This window comes from Dasypus novemcinctus, unplaced genomic scaffold (assembly GCF_030445035.2).
Source record: "Dasypus novemcinctus isolate mDasNov1 unplaced genomic scaffold, mDasNov1.1.hap2 scaffold_108, whole genome shotgun sequence".
Classification (NCBI taxonomy): Eukaryota; Metazoa; Chordata; class Mammalia; order Cingulata; family Dasypodidae; genus Dasypus; species Dasypus novemcinctus.
The window spans coordinates 853,444-876,940 of NW_026688147.1; positions in this window are offsets into that span (position 1 = coordinate 853,444).

The window sequence follows — 23,497 nt, forward strand, 5'->3', positions numbered from 1 at the left end:
TAATTCAAGTAAGAGATTGAAAATTTCTTTTTTTAAAAATCTGAAACAGTAGGTTTTTTAAAGAAAGGTTTATTTATTTATTTCTCTCCCCTCCCCCTGCCCCAGTTGTCTGTTCTCTGTGTCTATTTGCTGTGTCTTCTTTGTCTGCTTCTGTTCTTGTCAGTGGCACAGGAATCCCTGTTTCTTTTTGTTGTGTCATCTTGTGTCAGCTCTCTCTGTGTGTGGTGCCATTCCTGGGCAGGCTGCACTTTCTTTCATGCTGGGTGGCTCTTCTTAATGGGGGCACACTCCTTGTGAGTGGGGCTCCCCTATGCAGGGACACCCCTGTATGGCAGGGCACTCTTTGTGCATATCAGTACTGCATGTGGACCCACTCCACACGGGTCAAGGAGGCCCGGGGTTTGAACCATGGACCTCTCATGTAGTAGATGGATGCTCTATCCACTGGGCCAAGTCCACTTCCCAACAGTAGGTTTTTGATGTTATCTTTCAATCAACTCCTGGTCATTAGACTATTTCATATTTTTGTAGTACTTTTGAAAGCAATGAGTACCCATTTTGCTGGCCCTTTATTCAATATGATTGTCCTCTGGAAGAACATAAAGAAGTGAATAAGAACAATTATCTTTATCTCACCAATATTATGCATAATTGAAAAAAGTTTCATTTAGAAACCAAGTTCAAAATCTGTCCTCATTTACAAATGACCTCTGAAGTAAATTGTCTGACCAGAAAATGTATTTCAAACACTGTATCTGTTTGAAGCATGACCTCTTTATTTCCCAACATAGTAGGTTCCTTGCTGGGATTTAGTGTATCTGCATGTCATTGATGATTTCAGTTAGTTTTATAATGATTAAAAAAACATCTCTTTTGAATAAATGAGAAATGGGCATCATAATGCTTACTGATGTGTTCAACCCCTTTGTTACACTGTACAGTCAATATGTAACTGGGACACAGTGAAGTGACCCCTACATTATATTACTGTTAGTGATGATTGGCTTTTGAAGTAAGTTGACATTGGAAGGCTTTGATATTCGGATTGATGTGGAACAAGTTTTATTCCCACTCTGTGGGTAGAATTTTATAACCTACTTTGCTATTTTTACAAACATTTTATAAGAGTACATCTTTTTCTTTGGAAGTAACCATCCATCTACAAATATCACAACTACTGGTTTGTTATATATGAAATACTTACATTGAATCCCATGGTATAAAGAGCATTTTTGGAGGAAAATTTTTTCAATGTTATTTTTATCATGGAAGACTTGGAATCAGCTTATACCATAGGTTTTTTCACAAAAGACTGTTGTTACTGGTCAGAATGATGTTTGGTGTTGGAAACTTATTCATAACTTATTGAAACTATGTAAATATTTGGATTTTTCTCATTTTAAGCTTCTCTGGCTAAATATTTTCACTTGCTCTGTGCCTTCTTTGAATTATTTCAGGATTTTTCACAGGTGTTTAGTTAATGATGTGTCTATTAGTCAGGGTTCTCTAGGGAATCAGAATCAACAAGAGACATTTGCTGAATGTAGAGGTTCTATAAGGGTCTTTCACATGACTATAGGTATGCACAAGTCCAGATTCCACAGGCAGGCTGCAGCCAGGGGCTCCAATGAAAGTCCAGAGACTGAAGTCCATGTAGCAGTTTGACAAAGTTATGAATTCCAAAAATAGATATTGGATTATGTTTACAATCTGGTCTGTACCTAGACATGATTAAGTTATGATTAAGACTTTGGGCTATGACATTCAGGTATTGAGTCCCCACCCCTTGGTGGATGGGGACTCACAGATAAAAGGCATGACAAAGGACTGAGTTGGGGGTTTTCAATGTTGGAGTTTTGATGTTGGAGTTTAATACTGAAGCCTTACACTGGAGCCCTGGATATAAGCTCACAGAGGAAACATAAACAAACCCCAGGAAGAGAGGAACTCTGAGCCTAGAGAGAAGCTAGTCCTAGGAAGTGAGGAACCCAGGAAGCCTGAACCCTCACAGACATTGGCAGTCATCTTGCTCCAACACATGAAAATAGCCTTGTTGAGGGAAGTAACTTATGCTTATGACCTGGTATCTGTAAGCCAATACCCCCAAATAAATACCCTTTATAAAAGCCAACCAATTTCTACTATTTTGCTTCAGCACACCTTTGGCTGACTAATACAATCCATAAATCCCCTTGTATTACAATTTGTCCAGTGCTTGCTTGACCAAACAACCTGGTACATTTATCTGGCTGAGTTGACACATTAGCCTAACCATCACAATTTGATAACCATTCTGGATGGAAACAGAAGTCATCCTTTCCATTAAAAAAATCCTGTCCTTAATCATAACAAATTCAGGAGACCTCAAGAGTTACATTTGCATCACAAGTTCTGAGACTTATCCCCTCTCAGACCAAATGAGTTACTCCACAAGCATACAATATTTTACAGACACATGCCAATGCATGGAGTTTCAATCCCTCATCCCACAAGGTTCCACGTACTCCTACCTTAGGTGGAAAATAGAATAATCAAAATTTCAGTCATCAATCCAAAAATTAAAAGGAAAGAAATTCAGTTTCATAGGTGGCCATCTTTGTTTCATCAGGAATTATATAAAGAGACATTGATCCTTGAAATATAACAAAGGGCGGGCCAGTTGGGCATGACTAGTTACATTTAAATTTTTTTTTATTTTTTCAAAATATTTTAGATTACATACGTGTTCCATGAAAAATATAGGGGATTCCTATATGTCTCACTCCCTCCCCCTCCCACACTTTCCCACATTAACAACATTCTTTGTTAGTATGGTAGATTTGTTACAATTGATGAACACATATTGAAGCATTACCATTAAGCGTGGATTATACTTTAAATTGTATCTTACACTCTGTCCCACACAATTTAGTAAGTTATGACAAAATATATAATGGCTTGTATCCATCACTGCAATGTCATTCAGGACAATTCCAATGTCCACAAAATGCTCCATCTTATACCTGTTTTTCCCTTTCCCTACCCTCAGAGCCTTTGATGACTATTGTCTCCACCTCAATGATAAAAGATCTTACATTGCTATAATAACAATAAATATATAGCGGAATAACCATAAATCTTCTATAGTCCATCTTCATTCCCCAATCCTGAGGATACTCTGATGGTGATGCTAACCTCACCTCTCATTGGAAGGGTCTTAGATCCCATGGAGCTGATGGATAGGACTAGCAGTTTCAAATACTCTCTGTTCCCTGAGATGGATGTGGTCCATCATCATCTCCTTGATACTCGTCCTGGGTGAGTCCAATGAACTGGAGAGTAGGTGCTGGAACTCAGTTGAGATTTAAGGACAACTGACACATGGACAGCCCAAAGATTTAAGTCTCTTGGACATACACCTATCAAGTTTAGTACTAACTATAGGTTCAAATAGAAAAGGCAGAAGAGCTATGTGTAGGGAAACCACAAATGAGTCTAACTCTGTCTCACTGGGGAGCATAAATTCCAAAGTATGGCCCATTGGCAGGGTGCAAAATACAGTTACATTGTGAGAGCTCTTTCTGCCAATTCAAATCACTTGGATCACATACATCCCAATAAACTTCAGCATAATATTCATCTCCCCACACAATTGTCTCAATACCCTTAAATATTGTAATGAACTTACCAGTACCTATGAGTGCAATAAAACCACAATGGAACATGCGTTATGTATGAACCTCACTACTACCAGGGACGGAGAGATAAAGCCCCTTGTCTGTCCATGTTTTCTGATTTCTATAGTGTTATAGGACCCCTCCATCAACAGCCTCAAGGATCATTAAGTGGCCACAGTCAGAGGAGGTACATTTGATGTGGTATTTCCAAAGCATAGAACTTCCTGCCTTGACAATTGAATAACTTGTAAGTGTATGTGCCTGTGAGATGGGCACAACTTTAAATTCCCTTCCAAGTTAGTGGCCATAAGCACTTCATTTTTCACTCCAGGGTAATAAAAAGTTATAGGTGTTGCCTGTGTCTTTGATGTTTGATATGGTAAAGGGTTTATGGGGTACTACTGTTCCCTGCTTTGGGGTGACAAAATTAAGTTTTTCTGACATAACCCTATGTTCCCATACAAGTGCAAATATTAGGGAAAACTATCTGTATGTGTAGAAATGAATCAGCATTACTTGCTGATCTGTGGTTTTAACATAGTTTACAGGGGCTAAGGAGTAGATAAGGGTGTCAAATTTTAGGAATTAAAAATGTAATTTCATTTTTGCATTTACCTTAAGCTACCAATTTTAATTTTTGAATTTCACAAGACTGCTGCTTCCCAGGCAGAGAGATATTGGATCGTCGGTGCTTCCGATCACAGGAATGGTATGCAGATCTCTATTTACCTTATGAGGCATGTTGTTTGCCTAACCTGAACCATAGTTGTGTGAGGCTGTCCATCCCTCTGTTGGGCCATGGAGTGCATGATTCCAGGATGTCCTTAGCTAAAACCTGACTGACATAAGCCCTTTTTGACAGAACACCCTTCTGATGCAATGAGCACCAGTTTATTGATTGGGCCTGGTTGATTGACAAGGGATAGCACTAAATCTTTCTGGAGAGAAGGTGGCCCCTGGGGCCTCACTATCCATGGCCTTGGGTGAAATCATAGCACATAAGTATAAGGAGGATAATCCAAAACATATTTTCCAACTCTTGTTTTTCACCTTGGCACAGAACCTCAGATGCAGAACCCCAGGGCAAAAAGTTTTAGAGATCCCCCTGACATTTACCCATTGATTTTCATTTCCTGCTCCTGCAACTTCCCTTTCTGCATGGAGATTAACAGATCCTACCTGTTTCCAGAGAAAGAAACCCAGTGTATTTAGGGATAAAGATCTGACTATTGTGGGTTTTCTTTTCCCCCTTTATACATTTCTAACATACATTAGATTGGCTGAGCCTATCAAGGAAGTCTATTTGCAACAGTAAGTGCCTTTTTCATTACTTTCTGCATCATTGTTATGATGAGCGATGCCTAGTCAATTTACAGATGGCTGGATCAACTGCTCCACATTATTGTCCATGCCTTCCTACCTGCTCACCCACATCCCAGCTAGTCCTTAAACTTATGACTAATTTTTCCTTTCAAAGGAAAGTGAGACTATTCTATTTTTCTTCATTTTAGCCCTCATGACTTTCTCTTTTCCAATTCTGAAACATAAGGGATATATCCTTCTCCACCAAACTCCCCTCTCCTTGCCTCTCCTCTGGCCTTACCTGCCACCAGCAGTGGATGAATTTATATTTCTTAGAAACACAATCCACTGACATTAGGGCTTTGCTAGGAGGTTATAGAAAAATGCACCTCTTCCCCAAAGTAAGGGTCTGCTAATGATTCTTTCCCCTAGATATAATTGCTAATATTCCTACAAAGATGCCACAGATATCTGGGGTTCACTTGCATGGACAGATTTCTTACTGTTGACAGCTGGTTATACTTTGAAATATCTTTATATCATAACCTGCTTGTTATCCTCTCTGCCTCCTTGAGCTGCCAGACAGGCCAAGTTTAAGAGATGAAGGATCTGTGTGACATTTTCCACTCCAGCATGACTCTGATTCATTTAGGTATTTAAGCTAACTAGGTTTTTAGATTTATGTGAATGCCATTTCTTTAGCCAATGGTCTAATTAATGAACTGATAAATTAAAACCTCAGGGGAACAGGTTTCAAAATTTAAAAAGGTTTTTGATGCGATTCCAAAGGGTACAATCAATGATATTTGTATAATCACATGGTTGTGTGTTTATCACTTCAATAATTATTAGAGCATTTTCATTATTCCAGAAATTGTAATAATAATAATAAAAGGAAATAATGGGAAAACTCATCACCTCTCAGTCTTTCTATGCTTCCCATGCCATACTTAGGTGCTCTTCTATTTCTGTCTATCCAGTTTATTTATATTTACATTTTGTAAAAAATGGTCTTATACGTGCAATATTACCCATATTCATATTTCACATGAGGTTTTACTATGTTTTATAACCCAATGTTAAATTTTTTTTAGCTATCCTCTAGTATTATACATTTTCCTATATTTTACTTTTTGTCTTATCCATATAACTCTGCTAGTTACTAACACTATGATGTGCATTCTCCATTTCTATTCATTTCCAAAAATTTACAAGCACCGTTTTTACAATTCTGCAAAGATTAACCATCAACTATTCATTCTGTACTGTCACTCCATTTTCTAATTATTAACTCCATGAATTTGCACAACATAATAGCACAATCATACAATATTTCTCCTGTGTTAACTTCTATAGAAATTTTATAGATTTGTTCTATCTTTGCAATACTGTTTTTAAGACTTTTGCATTCATTGATAGAGATTTATGAACTTATTCACAGGAGACACAACAAATTTTAAATCTATTGCTATCATACATATTTTCCCAAAAAGCTTTTATAAGCTATTTCTGTAATATTGAAAAGCCATTGACTGTTGTATTTATTTGTTTGATAACTGCCTTATCAATTAAATTTTCTATTCACATTTTCTCTTGGATTTCCCATTTCAACCATCTTATCCTCAGCAAAATACTGTGCTCATTGCTCTTTCCATTTTTTATTACCTGTTATTTTATTGCTTTATCTAATAATGAGCAGTTTACTTCCATTCTTTCAAAGATGTTGCAAGATGCTCCATAGGTCTCCAGGGATCCCCAAACAGAAGCTTTAGATAGTTCTGCGTTATTACTAACTGTTCTGTAGGACAAGCTGACACTTGGAGCTCCTTATTTTGCCACCATATTGCCCTATCTATCCTCCATTCACTTTTATTTCTTTATTTTATTGGATGCTAATAATAAAATCGTGTTATGAAGCAGGGTTCACATAGGTTCATGGATGCTCCCTAATTTGGATATTCTGTCTTTAATCTTTGGACAAACTTCCTCACAAAATGATGTCTCTTTCAGCTGCACCCATTTCTAAAGAACATGCAATTTATAAATCCTGCTGGTGAGCAAATGAATTTGGATGAGGCAAGGAAATTGGATGCCTGGTTTGACATTATTAACTTTTGGAAATTTCCAGAAGGTTTTGGTCTTAAAGCTTAGGTAGGACAATTTGCCTTTGATGTGTCACAAAATCAACAATATTTTGTATCTGAGGAGATGATAGAGTGGAACGCGGGATTTTCAGAGGTGAGTATGACCAAATCATCATAGTTTATGCATAAAGAAAATCTCTTTATGGGGGGTTACTTCCTCCTTACTGCTCAGTAAATGGCCACATCTGGGTATTCAACAACTTACCTTTCAATTTGAAAATTTTTCTTACCCATTGTCAAATGGATGGAAAAAAACACATTTATTCAAAAATATATTTATGAAATATTATTTATTTCACATGTACAATGAAAATGGTATCCTATCAAATAAACTGATTTATGTATTTAAAATTTAAATTTGTGAATAATTCAATACCACTAACACTGTAGTTATTGGAGAGTTAAAGTCACAGTTACTAAGACGTATTTGATTTTCTCCCTGGACTCCCCACTCAGAATGCAGTGAGAAGTGTGTTTCTGGATTCATGAAAACCTCTCAGGAGGGAAAGCCTGCCTCCTGCTCTTCGTACTGTGTGCCCAGAGAATGAGATTTCCAATGAGACAGATAAGTTCATGCCCAGAAGAAAGTCCCCACTTCTCCATTATATCTCCCACTCATACAAGATATTTAAAATTATTTAGGAAACTGCAGAGTCAAAATTCATCCTTCCTTTATTTAGCAATTTAATTTATAATCAATAGTATTTTCCATTGATATGATACCCCTTCTCTGCACTTATCTAGCTTATTTGATAAGCTTTATACCCATTGCTGGCAAAGTCATCTCTAAGAAACACTTTTCTTGACTCCATAATAGTAAACTATGTTTCATCCTTATATTGTAACTAATACATTGTTACCTGCTTTTCATCCTGTTTGAAAGGATATTTAAATTTTATCAAAAGCTTGGATCTTAACAATTTTCATGACTTACACTGAGATGAAGAACAGATGCTCAGAAAGTTTGTGATGATTTTTAGAAATGTGTATTTCTAAAGTGTGCCACATGAGGACAATATAATGCACCCACAATGAATGGGTTTCAGTTTCTGTTCTCTCATATTTTACAACAAATGATTGAGGAGACAAAACATAGGGACACTTTGTATCCATCCTTAAAACTATAATTTGTGCATGTACAGAAACTTATGGGGCAGCAAATTCATAGGTTTGAGTGGTTCCACAGAGCTTTTCATAGAGACAGTAGCATTAGTATTATGTAAGATGAATGAAAGGCAATAAATTCTTGGCAGAATTATTAATGACAAAAAGTAAATCACCACTGAATGTAGTATTCAGAGATTCAGAGAACTGGAAAACAAAGGTTCACTGTGACTAGCTCACAGAGAATATTGGGAATGGAGACTGAGACATGATATAGAAATGGAAGAGAAAATCTTATGCCATGTTTCTTTCATAATATAATTTCTGAAATTCAACATATTCCTGATACTACATGCATATTCATGATATTACATACTGGAATAACATCTATTGTGGGAAATTTCTTATTTTCATTTCTTGATTAATATGTGGTTTAATTTTCTAAAATACTATTATTTCATTTTTTAAAGATGTGTTGAGATTAATGATATAACCTTGCAGTGAATCAATTTGGGAAAATGATCCATGTACACATCAGTACAAGATAAGTTCAAGTATATGTTCTACATGTGCATATAAAGAATACTGTAACCATGAACTGCAGCTCCCACATGCTTGGAGATTAAGAAATATAATTTTCAGGTAAATAAGGGGGCAAAAGAGGAGTTATGTGAGAGTACACGAGGATGAATACAAAACAGCTAATATTACACCAAAAACATATAGGGGATGACAGACTAATAATGAAAGCCATAAGACAAAACATAGGATAACTAAAAAATTTAGAAAACTGTACAACCAAAAGTATGGACCACATAGTAAGCACAAATGTTACCTTGTTTGAAAACTATAGTTTCGGAATCTGTACATCAGTTTCAGGAAATATGATATGAATAAGTTAAAAGATTATTGCTGTGGAAGGGAAAAGGTTTTATGGTGGATCTGGGGAAATACTGTATATTGTATATATGAATTTTGGTGATCTAAGACTCTTCTGAAGCTGACATTATGTTGGGATTCACTTTACGGGAAGTTTTGGATCACAGAGTGGTTCAACAATGGCAGCGGAGGAATACTGATATGGGATGTTATTGACAGGATATATATGGTTGACAGGGAGTTATACAGGGCATATGCCCAGGGTATATGGTAATGTCTATATATACTCATAGTGGAAACAATTAAAAACAACAGCTGGGGGGGTACTGGGCTCCTGGCCGGGGGTCACTGTTGTGGGCCCTGGGAGAGCAGCGGCAATCCTCCAGGTGCAACGGCAAGAACCATGAAGGAAGGAGGGCCCAACAGTGGGCTCTTGATACTAATGGCTACACATTTGAGCCTATGCACCTGCAATAAGAACAAGGCCTAGAGTAGCATTGTGCCTGGGGGTTTACTCCTGACAGCCTTCATGTTACTCAAATGTGGCCACTCTCACAGCCAAACGCAGCATGTAGATGTGATGCATTCCCCCCAGTGTGGGACAGGACACCCGGGGATGAGCCTCCCTGGCACCGAGGGATCACTACCACATACCAGCTGAAGAAGCAACTAGAAAATGACCTTGAATTAAAGATTCAATGCGGAACAGCAGAATATACCTGTCTACATATAATAACATGACTTCGGGAAGCAGTTTGACCTAATATAAGGGGGAAATGGAAAGGAGAAATGAGATTATAAGGCTGTGAGTCTCTAAAAAAGAGTCTGGAGGTTGTCAGAAGGAATACCCCTATGTACAACTGAACAGAGTCTAAGAGACAGATAAGGTAGATACAACCCCAGGTATTGGTTCTTTTGAGGGATAAAGAGACCCACGGGTTCTATGGTCATGGCAGAAGGGGTTCACTGCCATGACAGATGGCCCTTCTTTGGAGCTGGTGTTTCTGCGTGATGGAATTGGACTCAGAGGGGATCTCTTTTCACAAGACCTGCATGCTATTTTATTGGAATTGTAGTTGGTGCTGAGTTTAAGATATATGTAGGGGATTTGAATCTCTGGACTGATAATATGACACCCAGACCCAGAGCCTCAACAGACTTCAGCTCCTACACTTTGACTTATTGGACTTACTCCACTCAGCTAACATGGAGTTGAAGAAGGTCAACCACCACAACATGGAGCCTAGAGTGTCTACAACTAGAAGTGGGAAGAGTGCATCCAGTACCCATGTGGAATCTAAGCCCTCACTTGACATAGGTGTGCAATGGACACAACCAATCCAATGTCCACAGAGAAAATGTGGAATGGGTGTGGGAACGGTAGCCATGGGGGCTGCTGGGTGTGGGGAATGGGAGGAAGAGATGAGATGTGGAGGCGTTTTCGGGATGTGGAGTTGTCCTGGATAGTGCTTCACGGACAATTACGGGACACTGCAGATCCCCCCAGGGCCCACTGGATGGAACGTGAGAGAGTCTGGGCTATGATGTGGACCATTGACTATGGGGTGCAGTGATGCTCAGAGATGAACTTACCAGGTGCAATGGATGTATCACGATGATGGGAGAGAGTGTTGCTGTGGGGGGAGTGGGGGGCGGGGGCGATGGGGTTGAATGGGACCTCATATATATTTTTAATGTAATTAAAATAATAATAATAATAAATAAATATTAAAAAAGAAATATAATTTTCAACAACTTATTGTTTAATTTAGATAATATAAAAGTTTTAATAAAAATGTTTTGAAATTGAAAATGCTACATTTAAAGTCTTATTATGGGATAGAGTTAAGGCTGTCTTTGGAGAAAATATGTATAATCCTAGAATATATAATTTTTAAATTATTTAGTACATATATTTAAATGAAAAAGCTGAACTAACTATTCATTGAAAAATTAATAAGAGCAAATAAAACCTAAAGAAAAGAGAAGATAGAAAGTAATAAATATAAGAAAGAAATTTAATAAAGGACAATACAGGTAGGATAAAAATGTCAAAGTGAACAGCAGATTTAGAAAAAAATATTAATAATCCCTAGAATGGTACATTAAGAATAAACAAAAAATTGCAAAATAAATAATACCAGGACTTAAGAATGTGCCCTCTGTGCAGAATTTTGCACCATAAAACTTAGCATAAATAATTACAGGCCCAAACATTTGAAATTATGAATGATATTCACCTATTCCTAGAAAAATAAAAGTTGCCAAAAAATATGCCCCCAAAATTACAAATCTGAAAAGTTTCGTATCTTATTTAGTTATTAAATCCATAGCTTAAAACATTCTCATAAATTTTCAAATTGACCAATGGCCTTACTGGGGAATTCCACCAAACTTTCAAGGAAAAAAGAATACTTATTTACTCAAACTCTTCCAAGGAATAGGACAAAAATGGGAAAACATCTCTATTCATTTATGATTACGGCTTAACATTTGTATCAAAATCTTATAAGGCCATAAAAAAATAAGAAATTTCAGGTTTCTAGCTTTTTTAAACATAAGCTCATATATAATAAAAAAATAATCTGCACTCTAATTCCAGCAATATTTTATAAAGAGGATTTATCATGACAAAGCAAAGTAATTCAGTATATGTGCCCCCTGAAAAGTAGAAACCGTCATCTCAGTGAATGAAGGAAAATATTTAATAAAATTCAATGCCCACCAGTGATTTTAGAACAAACAACAAAAGCATACCTTATCAAGTAGAAATAGAAGAGAACCATCTTCATCTCTTAAAAGATACTTCCTGAAAACTAACATAAATTTCACACCATATTGGAGTATTTCATGACTGGGAGATCAATAATGAAACAAAAATCTTCAATATTAACACATCTAACAATGCACTGGAGATCCTTCCCAATGCAATATTGGAAGGAAAAAATTGGAAGGAATAATTATTTGGAAGGATAAAGTAAAATTGACATAATTTGGAAAGGATTTTATTGCATAAGTTGAAGATCTGGAAGATTTTATAAACTCAGTTTAATGGTCTGAATACAGGGGTAATATAAAAGCTTCTTAAATATGCAAGTCATAGGGCTTTCTAAAATGAATCTTACAAAGATGATATTTGCAATATCTTGAAAGTATTAAATGCCTGAAAATAATATTTAGGAAAGTTTGGAAAGACTTCTGTATAATAAAGTTATTGAGAAAAATTTAAAGAAAACTAAATAAATGGAGGGATGAACCATGTTCATAGTTGAAAGGACTCAATATTGTAATGATATCATTATTCTCCAAATTGATTGACTGAGTCAATGCAATTGTTATCACAATCACAACTTTATGGGGCCATGACAACTTATTAAATCATTCCTATGAAATCAAATGCAAAATCTTTGCTAAGACAAACTTCAAGACAGAGAGTGAAATGGGAGTGCATATTCTACTTGTTTCTTTTTTTAAGTCACAATAATGTTGTTTCATCATAAGGATAGAAAAGGAAATAAAATGAACCAAATGACATATCTAGAAACAAATTGGTCACATACAAATTCATCAATATCAGGAAAATTGTAATTCTAAATGTAAAAATAAAAACCTTAAAGAAACAAAAAGGAGAAGAATGTTTTCATTTTCAAAGGAGAAAATTTCTTAAATAAGACATATATCATCATATATCATCACCCTTAAAGGAAAAGTTTAATGAATGTTAATTACACTAATACAGCTATTTTCTGTTAGGCAATGAATGGTCAAGCCACATCTGGAAGAAATTATTTAACAAAGACCTAGTCAATAATGAATTACATCAAGAGTATGCAGGGACTGTCTACAGAAACAAGATAAGCAGAAAATCCACTAGAAAAAATACGATGTGTGGACAAGAAAAGATTGGAAGCTCAACAGTAAATAAATTACACTGTTATCAAATTGATGCACTGAATGTTTAAAAGAAAGCTAGAGGTCTAAGAGAAAGTTTAGGGAAAGAAAAACAAGCACATTAAAGCACATGGTTATTTAAAATCATCACAAGCTGGACAAATTTGGCTGAAATTGTCCAATGTTATTCTTTTGGGTCCAGTGAATAAGTGAGAATTACTGAACATGGGCTGATGACACTTTGCATTTCTCACCAGATATAGAACACTGTGTGAAGTGTCCAGATCATCAGAATGCAAACAATGAGAGACCTCATTCCCTCCAAAAGACCCTTTGGGGTAGACTCTGGTCTGCACAGCTCTTTGCTTCTCTTTCCTTGCTACTGTTATTCTTGGGGTCTTTGTGAAGCACCAAGACACTCCCATTGTCAAGGCCAATAACAGGATCCTCAGCTACATCCTGCTCATCTCCCTTACCCTGTGTTTCCTATGCTCCTTGCTCTTCATCAATTATCCCAACACAGCCATCTGCATCTTCTGACAAATCACATTTGGAATTGTTTTTGCAGTGGCTGTGCCCACTGTTTTGGCCAAAACAATCACTGTGGTTCTGGAATTCAAGGTCCTTGCTCTAGGGAGAAGGATGTGGCAGTGTTTGGTATCAGGGGCACCTAACTTTGCTATTTCCATTTGCTCCCTAATCCAGATGATACTCTGTGGAATCTGGTACAGAACCTCTCCCCCATTCATTGATAAAGATGCACACAATGAGCATGGTTATATTACCATTGAGTGTCTTAAGGGCTCAGCTACTGACTTCTACTGTGTCCTGGGATTCCTGGGCTGCTTGGCCCTCTGCAGCTTCAATGTAGCTTTCATGGCCAGGAACCTGCCTGACACCTTTGTTGGTGTTCTGCAGGGTTTGGGTCGGTTTCCTCTCTGTCTACCACAGCACCAAGGGGAAGGTCATGACAGCCATTGAAATCTTCTCCAGCTTGGCTTCCAGTGCTGCATTACTAGGCTACATCTTTGCTCCAAGGTGCTATATTATTTTATTAAGACCAGATAGGAACACTCACCATGGATTATGGTATAGAACATATTCTGTGGACATTAAGACTTCTCAAGTTGTAACTGAATATTGTCCTGCAGTAAATAGAAGGCCTGAAGAAAATCAACACCACGCTTGCATTTTCCTTCACCAATTAAGAAGTGTGGTGGGGGGTTGGGGTTGAATGGGACCTCATATATATATTTTTAATGTAATATTATTACAAAGTCAATAAAAAAAAGAAGTGAATCACATTTTTTCTCTAATAATGGCAGGAGAATGACAGTCACATTATCCAACTTTTCAACATTAAATTACATTTTTTTGTCCTTTTCATTACATTAAATATAACATTGAATACTCATATTGTAGTTAATTTTATATGTTTGAAATACATTTGAATAGACTTCACTTTGGTTTTCAGTTGTTTATAAATTTCCTTTTCCTAATTATCCTGGAAGACATGATAAAAGTTTCCCTCCTTTCTTCTGTCTGTGGTTATCGCAAAGATCCAACAACATTTTGGCAATATCCTTATTTTTCCACATATTTGAATTGCTATATTTTGAGGATAATAAATACCTACATATAAGCTCTGTTTCAGGACACATTGTAGCAGTTTGATATTGATTATGAATTCCAAAAATAGATGTTAGATTTTGTCTGTGAACTGGTCAGCTCCTCTGGGCATATTAGATTAAATTAATTCAGAGGTTTCACTTTTACTTGATTGAATAATGAGCAAAGCTTTGATCAGGCCACATCTGTAGGACACTGGGTGTCCATACCTTTGGTTTCTGAGATTCCAGCTTTTGGACTCAGAAACCAATAATTCCCCAACATCAGAATAGTTTGCAGTGCAAACAGTGCACAGTTGAATACCCTGTTGCCCCTAGCCCTAGAGGTGCTCGCAGTCAAGACATGGAGACCAAGCTGATACGTAAACTTTAACTGACTTCTGTACCAAGAAACACAGCATTTTCCCATCACTAGAGGCTGCAGAAACAATGGCAGGCAGAAACAAGTAGTTCATTGAGGAAATAGCACAGACCAGGTGTGAAAACCACGTGGTGTATGAATGGTGGATTGGACCATTGTATAGCTCTTGTCCAGTCATTTTAGGTATCATATTAATCCATTTTTTGTACCCCTCTCTCACCTGAATGCATTAAAAATGAATATACTTGCTTACTAGAAGTAATAAAGTGGAAGATGAGATCAGATTTTTAATCACTCTACTTCTGAATCACATTTAACCTGTACAATTTATAGTCACTAGTACTGGATTACTGGACATGAATTTACCCCTACATGAAATGGCATTATGAGTTTTACTCTTTAAGTCTTCAGAGGAAATGTTTCCTCTGCACAACACCTTGTGCACACTAGACATCAATATGTTAATTGAATACATTTGCGAATGTATAAAATTGTGATACTATGTGTGCATTTCATTTGTGTGTGTATGTTCATTCATTTAACATGTCTGCATTAATACATCTTAAGTATTTATTCCATGAAGATACAAAATTGAATACCATAGAGCCAAAAACTGTCCTCATTAGTCTAATCGAATAGTTCAATTGTTGGCATTTGACTTTGAAGGGCGATTCAGGATGCAAGGAGAAAATAGAATGGGATGCCCTAAACTGGATATGGCAATAAGAAAAACACTTCCATGGTAAGGAAATTAGAGAAGATACCTCGAGGAGGAGCAGGAATTGAGATTAGGAAGGGAAAGGGGACATAGATGTAGAAAATGATTTTACAAGAATGGGGACAAACTGAGCATAGACCCCAAATTTGACAGGTGCATAGAAGAAGACAGAGGCTCTGGATTCCAATAAGGAGGGAGAAGTGAGAATAGATAGGCATGAGTCAGACTGTTTAGAATTTGTAGTTCATTTTAGGGGGAGTATGAACAATTTTATGCTAATTTTATGCTAAAAAACTAGACAATGTAGATAAAATAGAAAAAATTCCTAAGAATGTACAACCTACTGATGCTCAAAGAAATAGAAGATTCATTAAACCAATCACAAGTAAAGAGATTGAAACAGTCATTAAAAAGTTCCCCACAATGAAATGCCCTTGACCAGACAGTTTCACAGGTGAGTTCTACCAAGCATTCAAAGAAGATTTAATACCAATGTGACTCAAGCTCTTCCAAAAAATTGAACAAGAAGGAATGCTACAAAACTCATTCTATGAAACCAATATCATCCTCACGCTAAAGCCAAATAAAGCTATTACAGAAAAATAAAGTTATAGACCCATTTCTCTAATGAATACAGATGCAAAAATCCTCAATAAGATATTTATTAATCAAATCCAACAACACATTAAAAGAATTATCCTTCTTGATCAAGTGGATTGTATACAAGTCATGTAAGGCTGGTTCAACACAAGAAAATCAGCATAATATACCACATTAATAAATCAAAGAAGAAAAATCATATGATCTTATCAATGACACAGAAAAGGCATCTGACAAAATACAGTATCCTTTCTTGAGAAAAATACTACAAAAAAATAGGAATTGAAGGAAACTTCTCAACATGATAAAAGCCATATAAGAAAAACCCACAGCTAACATTGTATTCAATGGTGAAAGACTGAAAACTTTCTGATTGACATCAGGGAAAGGACAAGGATGCTTACTAACCCCATTGTTCTTCAATGTAGTGGTAGAGTTTCTAGCTAAAGCAATCAGGCAAGAAAAAGAAATAAAAGGCATCCAAATTGGAAAAGAAGAATTAAATTTTCACTATTCGCAGATGATGATTATATATCTAGAAAGTCCTGAAAAATCTACAACAAAGCTGCTAGAGCTAATAAATTATTTCAGTAGAGTCAGGATATAAGATCAATAAGCAAAAATCAGTAGTGTTTCTTTACATGAATAATGCACAATCTGAGGAGGAAGTCAAGAAAAACACTCTATTTACAATAGCAACAAAAAGAATCAAATATTTAGGAATAAACTTAACCAAGGATGCAAAACACTTGTATTCAGAAAACTATAATGCATTGCAAAAAGGAATTTTGAAAGACCTAAATAATTGGAATAACATTTCTTGCTCATGGATTGGAAGACTAAATATCATTAAGATGTCAATTCTACCCAAATTGAGATACAGGTTCAATGTAATACAAATAAAAATTTCACCAGTATTTTTTTTTAGCAAATGGAAAACACAATTATCAAGTCTATCTGGAAGTGTAAGAGTCTCCAAATGGCCAGAAACATTTTCAAAAGGAAAAGTGAAGTTGGAGGACTCTCACTTACAGACTTTAAATCATATTACCTAGCTACAGTGGTAAAAACAACATGGTATGGTCATAAAGATAGACACATAGACCAATGGAACAAAATTGATGGTTCATAAACAGACACATCTATGGCCAAGTGATTTTTGACAATCCTGTCAAGCCCTCCCAGTTGGGGAAGAAAAGTTTATTCAAAAATTTTTGTTGGGAGAACAGGATATCCATAGCCAAAAGAAAGAAGACCCCTATCTCACATATTATACAAAAATAAACTCAAAGTGGATCAAAGACCTGAATATAAAAGGAAGTACAATAAAGCTTCTAGAAGAATATGTAAGGAAACATCTTCAAGATCTGGTGGTAGGTGATGGATTCATAAACCTTACACCAAAATCACGAGCAACAAAAAAAAACATGGGTAAATGGGACCTTCTCAAACTTAAACATTTCTATGATTCAAAGGACTTCATCAAGAAGGTGAAAAGGCACCAAGTCAGTGGGAGAAAATATTTGGAAACCAGTTATCTGATAAGGGTTTGATTTCCATGCTACATAAAGAGATCATACAACACAACAATAAAAACCAAGCAATAAATTTTAAAATGGACCAAGGATTTAAATAGACATTTCTCCAAAGAGGAAATACAAATGGCCAAAAAGCACATGAATAAATGTTTCATATCACTAGCTATTAGGGAAATGCAAATTAAAACAACAATATATCATCTACCACCACATAGAATGGCCATTATTTAAAAAAAAAAAACAACAGACAACAATATGTGCTGGAGAGGATGTGGAGAAACAGGAACATTCCTGCACTGTTGGTGGGAGTGTAAAATGGTGCAGCCTTCATGGAATACAGTTTGGAGGTTCCTGAGGAAGCTAAATATAGAACTGTCACATGATCCAGCAATTCCTCTACAAGGAATATATCCAGAAGAACTAAAAACTAGGCCATGAACAGACACCTGCACACCAATGTTCATAGCGAAGTTGTTCACAATTGCCAAAAGATGGAAACAACTCAAGTGTCCCTTCATGATTGAATGGATAAACAAATGTGGTCTATACAAACAATGGAATATTATGCTGCAGTAAGAAGAAATGAAATTGGGACATATGTGATAACATGGATGAGTCTTGAAGAAATTATACTAAGTGAAGTAAGCCAGACACAAAAGGACAAATATTGCATGGTCTCATTAATATAAACTAAATACAAATAATAAACACATGGAATTGTATATGTTATTAGAAGATAAAAGGAGTTTTGAGAAGAAATATAGATGCTTAATACATGTAGAAGTTTTTTTTCTTTATTTTCTTTTAAATGTTACATTAAAAAAATAACAGGTCCCTATATACCTCCCACCTCCCTCACCCCACTCTTCCCACAACAACAACCTCTTGCATCATCGTGGCACATTCACTGCACCTGGTGAATACATTTTGGAGCACTGCAGCACCACATGTATAGTGGTCTACATAGTAGTCTACACTCCTCCAGTCCACCCAGTGGGCCATGGCAGGACACACAATGTCCAGCATCTGTCCCTGCAGCATCACCCAGGACAACTCCAAATCCTGAAAATGCACCCACATCATATCTTTTCTTCCTTCTCCCTAACATCAGCAGCTACCGTGACCACTTTCTTCACACCACTACTACAATTTCTTCCCTTACTAATCACAATAGTTTCCCGGTAGAACACCAGTAAGTCAACTCTAATCTATATCCTATTCCTCCATCCTGTAGACCCTGGGAAGGTTCTGTACAGTCCACATCTACATCAAGAAGGGGCTTACATTCCACAAGGATGATGGATGCAATTCTCCTGCTTGCAATTGTAGGCACTCGTGGCTCCCTGGTGTGGTGGTTAACCTTCTTCACCTCCCTGTTAGCTGGCCAGGATAAGAGCAATAAACCAGAGGGTAGGAGTTGCAAGCCTGCTGAGGCTCAGGGCCTGACTGTCACATGGACAGTCCAGAGATTCAGGTCTCCTGAGTATACCCGAAACCCAAAGCCAACTACAGGTCTGGTAAAAGTAACAGAAGAGGCATGTGTAGAAAGATCACATCTGAGTCCATCAACATCTCACTCAGCAAAAGAAACTCAAAGTAGGGCCAACTGACATGGCACTCAATTCCAGAGCCATCTGCTTTTAACATAGCGTCTCTGCAGCCCTCAGGAGAACCAGTACCTGGGTTTCTATCTACTTTGGCTGTCTCTGGGAACCTGCTGAGATGTGCATAAACGTTACTGCTCTGATGACCTCCCAACTGTTTTTGGAGACTCATAGCCATATAAACTCATTTGTCCTTTCCATTTCCCCCTTTTATCCAAAGACAAAAAGCAGTTGTTAACACTTGATATTACATGTAGGCTGAGATATTCTGCTGGTATGAGCTGACCCTTTTATTCAAGGTCTTTTTCTAGTTACGTCACCAACTGGTGCTTGGTAGTAATCCCTTGGCACCAGGGAGGTTCATCCTCAGAAGTCATGTTCAATGCCGGGGGGAAGGTAATGCATTAAATGCTGAATCTGGCTTAGTGACCACATTTGAGCAAAATGGAGGCCCTCAGGAGGTAACTCTTTGGCACCCTGCAGCTCTACACCTAGTTCATATTTCAGGCACACAAGCTCATAATTGTAGCCATCAGTATCAAGGGCTCATTGCTGGGCCATCCATCTTTATTGGTCTTTGACATTGCACTTGGAGTATTGTTGCTGTTTCATTGGGGATGTGATAGAGCTCCCCTGGATAGGAACTAACACTCCCTCAGTTGTCATTTTTAACTGAAACCACTATGAAAATATCCAAACATTTTCATGTACCCTGTGTACACACCCTGGAGTACTCTCTCCCAACCATGTGCTCCCTTTCAATAACACACCACACCAGTGTTCCTCCCCTGACATAGTTGAACCCTTCTGTAGTCCAAAACTTCTTTAAAAAGGAAGACTAATATTTTGCCAGATTACATAAATAGCAAAATGGAATATAATGATGGGTTTAAAGGTTAGATATAGAATATATACTAATTTAGAAAAATTAAATAAAGGAAGAATAAATTGGAGTATCAAAAAATGAAAACCTGAAAAAGTTTTGTTTTGACATTTTGCTTTTCATCACTGCTGTATGTGTTGCCCTGTATGTACCGTGGCAAGGCAATTTCTTCAATTTCTTCCTCAATGTCTACATACTTTCTTTTTTTTTTCTTCCAATTATTAAGTTTCTTTTCACATAAGTTTTAGATTACAGTAATTCACATACACAATATATGATACTCCCACATATCCAACATCAAACCCTTTGTCCCTCCACAATGATCTTTTTACATGTTCATATTCTATTTGCTGCAGCTCATGTACAGATATTGAAACAATAGCTTTCAAACATGATTCCATTTGAGTTTCCATTATGGTTTATATTTTAGACTATACAATTTTCTAAATTTTTAGTTATATTATGTTTTACATTATCATTTATAGTTTAGCCTATAAACTTTAATACATTTTTGGTGTAATTTAACATATCCTATATCCATCATTGCATGATCTTGTGGAATACTTCCATTGACCCACAGTTACACAGATTCCATCTATTCAACACCTTTTTTCCCATCCCCTCAGGGCCCACTGTGACAATCAATCTTCATTACATGAAGGACCATATTCAGAGATACTTGCAACAGTGTTGAGAGCTTGACATACTCGAGTGTCCTAACCCACTGGGATCCACCAATTCTCTCAAGAGATAAAATTTCCTCTATTTGAGAACATCAGTTCTCCCCAGGATGTGGGTATACTTTCACCCTCATTGTATGGGTCTCCACCCATTAGTATAAACCATTATTACAAAATGAACCCTCACACTCTCCCTAGAAGCTTTCCATGTGTCAGAAGCCCCCCCCCTTTAAGCATCTTGAACAGATAACCTTTTATAGTATATTTTCTAAAGAGTTTTCTCTAATTTGTAATTTCAAACACATACCTGACAGTCTCCTATGTTCAAATGTTCTGCCTACCGTCCCCCCCAAAAATTGGGCCATCTAATCCATCCTTTCATCTCCAGGCCCCTCATGCCCACAAAGCCCTGCCCCAAGGTATACTTATGTCCCATTTTATCCCTCCTCTGTAGAGATACTTATCTCCAGCTTATCATAGATTTCACCCATGTAGGTGTCAGCTTGCAGCCTTTCTCTACTCCCCAACTTCTTTTAAGCATATCATCCAGTCTCTAGCTCTCTGAAATAGCTTGGTTTACTTATTTCTTATCAGAGAGGTCATGTTGTATTTGTCCTTCAATGCCTGGGTTGCTTCACTCAACATAAGGTTCTCAAGATTCATCCATGTTATCACATGTGTTTGTAGTGTATTTGTTCTTAGAGCTGAGTAGTATTCCATTGTATGTATACACCACATTTTATTTATCCATTCATCTCTTGATGACATTTGGATTGATACCAACTTTTGCCAACTGTGGATAGTGCTGCTATGAACATTGGTGTGCATATATGTTTGTGTCCTTGTTTTCAGATCTTCTGGGTATATACCCAGCAGTGGAATTGCTGGTTCATATGGTAAATCTGTATCTAGTTTTTTGAGAAACTACCAAACTGTCCTCCAGAATGGCTGGGTCCTTCTGCATTCCCACCAGCAGTGGATGTGAGTTCCCATTTCTCCATATTCTCCCCAGCATCTGTAGCCTTCTGATTTTTTGATAGCTGCCAGTCTTATGGGAGTAGGATGGTATCTCATTGTGTTTTGATTTGCATTTCCCTAGTAGCTAGTGATTTTGAGCATTTTTTCATGTGCCTTTTAGCTATTTGTATAACTTCTTTTGAGAAGTGTCTGCTCAAATCTTTTTCCCATTTTTAAAATGATTTGCTTGTCTTTTTATTTTCAAGATATAGGAATTCTTTATAAATGCAGGATATTTCTCCTATAAGATATATGGTTACCAAATAATTTCTCCCAATGTGTAGACTCTTTTTTCATTTTCTTGACAAAATTCTTTGAGGTGCAGAAGGCTTTAATTTTGAGGAAGTCCCATTTATCTATTTGTTCTTTGGCTGCTCATGCTTTGGGTGTGAAGTTCATGAAGCCGTTTCCTATTACAAGGTCCTGTAGATGCTTCCCTACATTGCTTTCCAAAGTCTTTATGGTCTTGGCTCTTATATTTAGGTCTTTGATCCATCTTGAGCTGACTTTTGTATAAGGTGTGAGTTGGTAATCCTCTTTCATTCTTTTAAATATGGATATCCAGTTCTCCAGGCACCATTTGCTGAAGAGGCTATTCTCTCCCAGTTGAGATGTTTTGGTGGCCTTGTTGAATACCATATGGCTGTTTATTTGAGAATCTATAACAGAACTCTCATTTCAAATCCATTGGTCAGTGTGTCTATCCTTGGGCCAAAACCATGCCATTTTCAATACTGTAGGTTTGTAGTACGTTTTGGAGTCATGTAGTGTGATTCCTCCAATTTCGTTTTTCTTTTTCAATATGTCTTTGGCTATTTGGGACCTCTTTCCTTTCCAAATAAATATCATAGTTAGTTTATCTATTTCATTAAAGAATGCTGTGTGGATTTTTATTGGGATTGCATTGAATCCATAGATCAGTTTTGGTAGGATAGGCATTTTAATGATATTTAGTCTTCCTATCCATGAGCAGGGAATATTCTTCCATTTATTTAGGTCTTCTTTGATTTCCTTGAGCAGTGTTTGTAGTTTTCTGTGTATAAGTCCTTTACATCTTTAGTTAAATTTATTCCTAGGTATTTTATTTTTTTATTTACTATTGTAAATATTATTTGATTCCTGATTTCATCCTCAGATTGATCATTATTGGTGTACAGAAATAGTGTTGATTATTGTGTATTGATTTTGTAACCTGTGACTTTACAGAACTCATTTATGAGTTCTAGAACCTTTTCTTGTAGACTTCCCAGGGTTTTCTATGTATAGGATCATATCGTCTGCAAATAGTGAAATTTTCACTTCTTCCTTTCCAATTTGGATGGCTCTTATGTCTGGTTCTTCCCTCAGTGCTTGAGCAGGTACTTCTAAGACAATGTTAAATAGAAGGGCTGATAGTGGGCATCCTTGTTTTGTTTTTGATCTTAGAGGGAAAGATTTCAGATTTTCAACATTTTAAATGATGTTAGTTGTGGGTTTTTCATATATGCTCTTT